Source organism: Poecilia formosa, unplaced genomic scaffold, assembly GCF_000485575.1.
Source record: "Poecilia formosa unplaced genomic scaffold, Poecilia_formosa-5.1.2 Scaffold1337, whole genome shotgun sequence".
In the NCBI taxonomy this organism is placed as follows: Eukaryota; Metazoa; Chordata; class Actinopteri; order Cyprinodontiformes; family Poeciliidae; genus Poecilia; species Poecilia formosa.
The window spans coordinates 7,816-14,743 of NW_006801276.1; positions in this window are offsets into that span (position 1 = coordinate 7,816).

Sequence of the window (6,928 nt, forward strand, 5' to 3'; positions counted from 1 at the left end):
CTCCCTTAGAGATAGGGTGAGAAGCTCGGTCATCCGGGAGGGACTCAGAGTAGAGCCACTGCTCCTCCACGCCGTGAGGAGCCAGTTGAGGGGGCTCGGGCATCTTGTCAGGAAGCCCGAGCCACCTCGGGCATCCTGGACGCCTCCCTGGTGAGGTGTTCCGGGCACGTCCCACCGGGAGGAGGCCCCGAGGAAGACCCAGGACACGCTGGAGGGACTATGTCTCTCGGCTGGCCTGGGAACGCCTTGGGGTTCCCCCGGAGGAGCTGGAAGAAGTGGCTGGGGAGAGGGAAGTCTGGGCCTCCCTTCTGAAGCTGCTGCCCCCGCGACCCGATCCCGGATAAGCGGAAGAAGATGGATGGATGGATGGATGAATGGTTAAATAGCATTTCCCCTCAATGCTATTTAACTGATCAACAACATTCTCAAATTTCAATTCCCTATTAAAACCCAATTCCGTTTTAATGGGTGCGTTCTTCTTTTATTTCCAATTTTGACTTCCAATGATTCACTTTGTAATGGTCTCACTATGGTGTCTTGTACCAAAACTAACCATCAGCCAAACTCCTTTCACACGAGTCAGGATTAATTAGTTCTTCCTTTATTTCCATGTAGAATGGGGTTAAACTGTCAAAACACAAAACTCAGGATGAGCTCAGAGCAGCTAACAGAAGTGTTTTACATTCAGATACATACATTAGAAGTACAACTGATACAACAGCTACCTCAGAATGCTATGAGCTGCAATGCTACGTAACGACCTAAGAAATCTTAGCAGCCTGCTCGTTAGCAATGACGTAGCACATAATCAAATCGCCCACAGGTATTTCCAAAACTAATTCAATAAACAAGTTGCTTCTTTTATCATATGTTAACATAAAGGCTCGTTCTGAAGTATAAACTGCTACTTACAGGCATTGCTTCGAAGAACTCGACCTGGAATGCGGCGCTCATCTGCTCTACCGCTATCAAACAACCGTATTGATTAAATAACATAAAAGTCAAGCAGATCCCTAAAAGTCCAACAGATGGCAGCAATGTGCCATGCAAAACAAAACACCCACAGTTCACAGGACACACTTCCTGCTAAAGAGCCCCCTGGTGGTTGAAGAAAAATCCACATATAAACCGGAAAATACAATATATGAAAAACAATCTGAATGGCTCTGGTATTGTTCAGGGGCCGAACCAAATGTGGAGGCGGGCCGGATCCGGCCCGCGGGCCATAGTTTGGGGACCCCTGGTCTAGGTAATAAAGTAATTGTTTTTATGTGTAGTCTCATTTCTTGCTACTTATTTGTTAACTAAGAGATAAAATGAAAACTCAGTTAACAGACTGTTTTAATCAGTTTTCTGCTCCATTATCAAGACAGTACTAAACACTTTTTGACTGATAACCTTTAAAACTAGTCAATACATGTGAATTTTAAAACTGCACTTATTCACATTTGTACGGATGTTAATATCAATGTGACAGTACACAAAAAAGACCAAGATTTTTTTTCACATTTATTGCAAAAGAAAGCAAAAAGAAAATAACTCTGTGCCCCTAACTGCCAATACTTCCACGTGATTATTTTCCAAACTATATCACTTGTTTTACTTGAGTTTCCAGCCAATTTATTCATATCAAACCGTTGTTTTAAATAATAGTAGCTGCTGAAAATTCCCCTAAGATGAAAACATATTTGGATAATTGGTATACAAATATGGTATACAAAACTGCAGCCTGATTGTCAGGATCGGTGGTTTGTTTTGTTATTTTTGGAAGCCTGCTGCTTCCCACTTCCTCCACCAGATGCCGCCTAGGAGCAGAGCCCCTGGAGAAGCATGTGGTCGAACCCAGGGACACACCTGTGGCACATTACCCAACTGAGGCTGGGGATATTTAAGAAGCGGCGAGCTGACACTTCCTTGCCTGAGTGTTTGTTTACCTCGGTAACAAATCGTTCCAGAGTAAGGCCCTCTGAGCTCTTCCCGAGATAATCGCCTCCTGTGTTTTTTCCTTTGTCAGGTTTACCTGGATCCCTCCGGGGTTTTTCTGAGAAAAGAGTTCCGTGGATCGTTTTCCCGGACCGCCACCAGCCGCCAGCTCGTTCCTCCACTCAGCCTGACCTACCTGTCCGCCCTCCAACGGTTCGTTGCCTCTCCACGCCACCCCTGGGTCTTTCTCTGCTTCCAAGAGAACTCCTGTCTGCTCCTAAGTAAGCCGTCTTCCCCCCTCAGTACAAATATTCATCCACCTCTCTGGATTCGCTGATGCTAACCGCTTACTCTCGTTGACAGTGGCTGTACTGGTTATCCCTCCCAGATTCCTGCTCCGTGTTTTTTCCCCAACCCTTTCCCCTTTTCAATAAACTTCATTATTGTTTTTGCACACGCGTCTCCTGATTGTGTTCGTGCATGTGGGTGCGTAAACTGGAACCCAACATGACACTGATAAAGTGTCAGGCCGCAGCTTGAGGAAAATGCCTTTAATACTGGCATTTTAAAGGCACTATTAAAAAAGAAACCAAAATATCACACCAGCATTCTGTTCTTTGTAAAAATGACTTTTGCAGTCTCGTTTACGGTTTTACATTGTAGCTATAAATATCAGCAAAATTTTAAATTTTGGCTGATTAGTACTGTTAAGTTTAGGGTAATTAACTGCTGGCAATATTACAATATTTTTCTATGAACTTTACAATTATATTTTTACAATCTATTTCTGTATTTTCCACTTTCATGACTGTCAAAATTACTTAGGATATATGTTGAGTTATGATAATTCCACGTATTTTCTACGGTAGTGTAATGTTTTGGATATTATTGTCAGTAACTGTTATTTCACAATTTTCCACCGTAAATTTACTTACATTTTTTTGCAGTTTTGACTTACGGTAGTTCCATGTAATTTCTACGGTAATGAAATGTTTTTGGATATGACGGTCAGTAACTGTTTGTCTTTTACAGTATGTTACCGTAAAACTACTGACTTTTTTTACAGTGCAGGAAATATGTTGTTCCTGTTTCATGGCTTGGCCACACTCTCTCTCTGACTATAATTTCTTGTGATTAAGTACCAGAAGAAATAGAATTAAAGCAAAGTTTGCATAAGACAAAACGCAACAAACACAACCTGATTGATTTCATTGAAGTTTGAGTCTACTGTTGGGTCTAGATGTTACTTTATGAGATAAATTTTAAAGGTATATGAAGTATTGTTACTGTGGAACTAAAATCTCCAGCATGGGGAAATGGGATGAGCTCGCGTTTACTTGACAAACTTAAACAATGTAAGATTTACAGTATCCAGAAAAGTAAGTTCATAGATTCATTTCCTGTTTGCGAGACAAGTGAGAAACCACACTTTGTAGTTTTTTGGGGGCAGCAAACCACCAACTTTTCACATTTGCACAGTGTATTTAACCAGATAGTTTCGTTTCTCAGAGAATGTTAAGACCTTACCAACTGTGTAGCTCATTGCATCATCTCCCTGCTGGTATGTAAGTAATTATTGAAAAGAGACTAATTGTTGTAATTTCTGTTTTGGTTGTTTTTTTTTGTGTGTTTTTTTTAACAAACTATTTTTTTCTAAAAATGAAGTGGTAATTTTATGATAACTCCTATTCAAAAAAATTTGAAAAATGTAAATGTGGGATCAGTTTTACAAATAGGACATATCTAACAAGTCAGTAGTAAAATATTATCAGTAGCAGTACTTTGAAAAGATGTGAAGATTGTGTCTATTTGAAATGAAGAATCACAGTCTAGATGAGTAGGTTGTGTCAGAACTTGATAATGCTGCCAAAGCTTTCCTCTCGTTAAAACAAACATTTTCAAGTGATTTTACAACTTCATTCTGGTAATATTGTGGCTTTGTTCTGGTAATATTATGAATTTATTTTAATTCAAAATATCTACTAGAGTGCTCCAATACTCTGTCATAGAAAAGAAAACCTATGAAGAAGAACTAATACGGAAAAACTAAGACATATAAATAACTCATAATTAAAATGTGCTCTTTCTTCCTGGTTTTAGTGAGAAAGCGAGCAACATCGTTCTGGATCAGCTACAGCTGTTTGATTTGTTAATCAGAACTGTGAAGACACTGTTGCAGTAATCAATGCGGCTAAAGATAAATACATGGATGAGTTTCTCTAGATCGTGCTGAGACATCAGTCCTCTAATCCTGGAGATGTTCTTCAGGTGATAGAAGGCCGACTTTGTAACTATTTTTATGTGGCTCTGAAGTTAAAAATAGCTTATTGCTGTTTAATTTAATAGTGAATTTTAATCAAGGGGTGAAAAAAACACCAGAATCAGGAAGGGCAGTAGAGAAGAGAAAGCAACTATAAAATAATTTTAAATGGAATTTACAAATGGCAGCAAGTTTCTTAGTCATATTAAAATATAGGGATTTTACTCACTGGTTCACTGGTTTGTCTTAAACCAGTGAGCCTTTTACATAGCACAAGATTTTTAAGACTTTTAATAATTATTGTTTAAGTTTAAGCATTTTAATGTCTAACATACATAGGAAAAAGGCAGTGAAACCAAATAAAATTAAGATAGGTTATGTGTGCCAATTCCTCAGTTATTTTTGGATTTCTTGTGGAATCACTAAACTAAAACATTTGAAGGTGGTTTAACTTGAAAATAAAAGTCTACCTAATACCTTAAAAATGCAACATAAGTCAAAAAGAAAATTTTATTGATCTTAACCAAGAAATTAAAGGTCACAAAGTTGATTTAACAACAAAAGAGAAGTTGCCTAAACATTGTTCATCTAAGTTTTAACTTAATACTGCAATTTAATAATTACTTCACAATATGCAAGAAGACAACTGCTGTCACCTAGTTAAAAAGACACATTTCTCTAATATTTTACTCACTATTTATTAACTACTTATTTTACTCTAGAACAATTCAAATTCTTGTTTCAAATTGCATGACCAAACTTTCTGATCTGATAATGAATTTGATTAAATATCACAATGAATTCTGCTCAATAACATTTAATGTGAACAGAACATTATCCAACACGCAAGAGTGAGATGGATGCAACACACTTCCATCTCACTCATGGTGCAACATACAAAAACTACACTAAGTACGCTAAGTACACTGGGAAATAGTTTCCACTCCTGTCTTTTTCTTCTTTATGTTTTTTTTAAGTGCTAACCTAAAACTCCAATTTATTTAACTCTTGGAGATTTGACAAATAGAATAAAAAGTTAACACAACTTACTCACACATTTAGGTTCAAAATCTAAAACTCGCTAAATTTATTTGACTTAAAGGGTGGGAGATAGTAGACACAACTAAAAGTGGCTCAAATGTTTTACAGTGTAAATGCTTTTATAATTGTATATGACTGTGTTGATCCCATATCTCTTGTGTTGTTTTGTGACATTAGAAAAAAAATCTAATTTCCATTTGTATCTGTGGTTTGATAAGATATCTGATGAAAAGTTGGAACTGTAAGATAATGAAGGGGAAAGATTTAGCTTTAAATGGATGTTTTTTTTTTTGTGATTTTTGTGTTTGGGCTTGGAGGTTATACTTCCATGTCATAAAACTTGAACTGTGTCAAAAGTGTGAAAGACAAATAGTCAAGCAAGGCCGACATGGACGTGGTCTGCATGGTCTTAAAAATCACGTGAAGCAGGCAAATTGGCATAAGGGAGATGAGAATGGGAATGATGGTTAACGACTTTATTACAATAAATCTGCAAAAGAAGCAGTTAAATCCCCAAATATTTAAAGCTGTAAAAGCCAAACAAAAGAGAGCGAATTGGAATACCTGATAACTAAAACCCAGATAAATGTCTTCACTTTACAATTAAAGTCTGTATACCACCGGATGCATAGTAAAGATTGATTATTTTGCTCTATATTCTTGACTCTAAAATACCAATGTCACCAAGAGCAGGTAACCACAGAATATATTTTACAACATTTACCATTTCCATACCTACAAAGACAATGTAGATGAAGCCTGGCTCTTTTTCCAGACGAGGCTTTTGTGTGGCTGAGTGAAACAAACTCTGACATCTCATTTTTAACAGATAGTTAACAGCCAAGAAACATTAAGCCCTCCTTAGCCTCAAATATGTGCAGAATAATATGCATAGTCTGCCATTAGTTGTATGAACTCAAAAGGATTTGATTAATACTGATTGGACCACATTCAAGGTGCAGTCCTATGATTCTGGGTGCTTCACTGGAGTAGCGAGCTTTACAGATGGGTGTTATGAATATGTGTCTTTCTTCTAAAGGCACTGAGTAGTACAGGAAAAAATCTGGTTTTCACCTTTGCAACTGTGCAACACATCACACCATTTGCTGTTTTGACTGCTGCAGCTGACCTACTTAGCACCTATAGTTTATTTTTTTCTCCACCAATTTTCTTTAAAATTGGTGTCTGAGTCTGACTCCTTTTTAACTAGCAGTCAGACTCAGACAGTTTTGTGTAATTTTGTCTTCAGTGCCACTACTGAAACACTCATAACATACAAGAAAAAGAAAAAATATATATTTTTTGTGGACAGAACGAGATGTGGGTTTGTTTAATATATTGCTTATCCCTCCTGTAGTCTTAGATTGGGTCGAATACATTATAGGTTCACTTTTAAAATGTTTAATTCTTCATACATTTTGAAACAAACTATAGTAAAAACCCTCCTTCTTTCTTACAGATGTAAATGATGGAAGGGGTCATGAATCCAACAGAAGAAACCACACGGTGGGCTGACGACGTAGATTTGTGGCCAAATTATGATTATCCGCATTATGATGACTTCGAGGAGCATAATACTTGTGTCCCAAGCTCAAACTTTGTAAATGTGTTCATCACAGTTGTGTACTCAGTCGTGTTTGTTGTGGGGATCCTGGGGAATGGATTGCTGCTGGGTGTACTGATAAAGAGCAGAAAGGTCTGGAG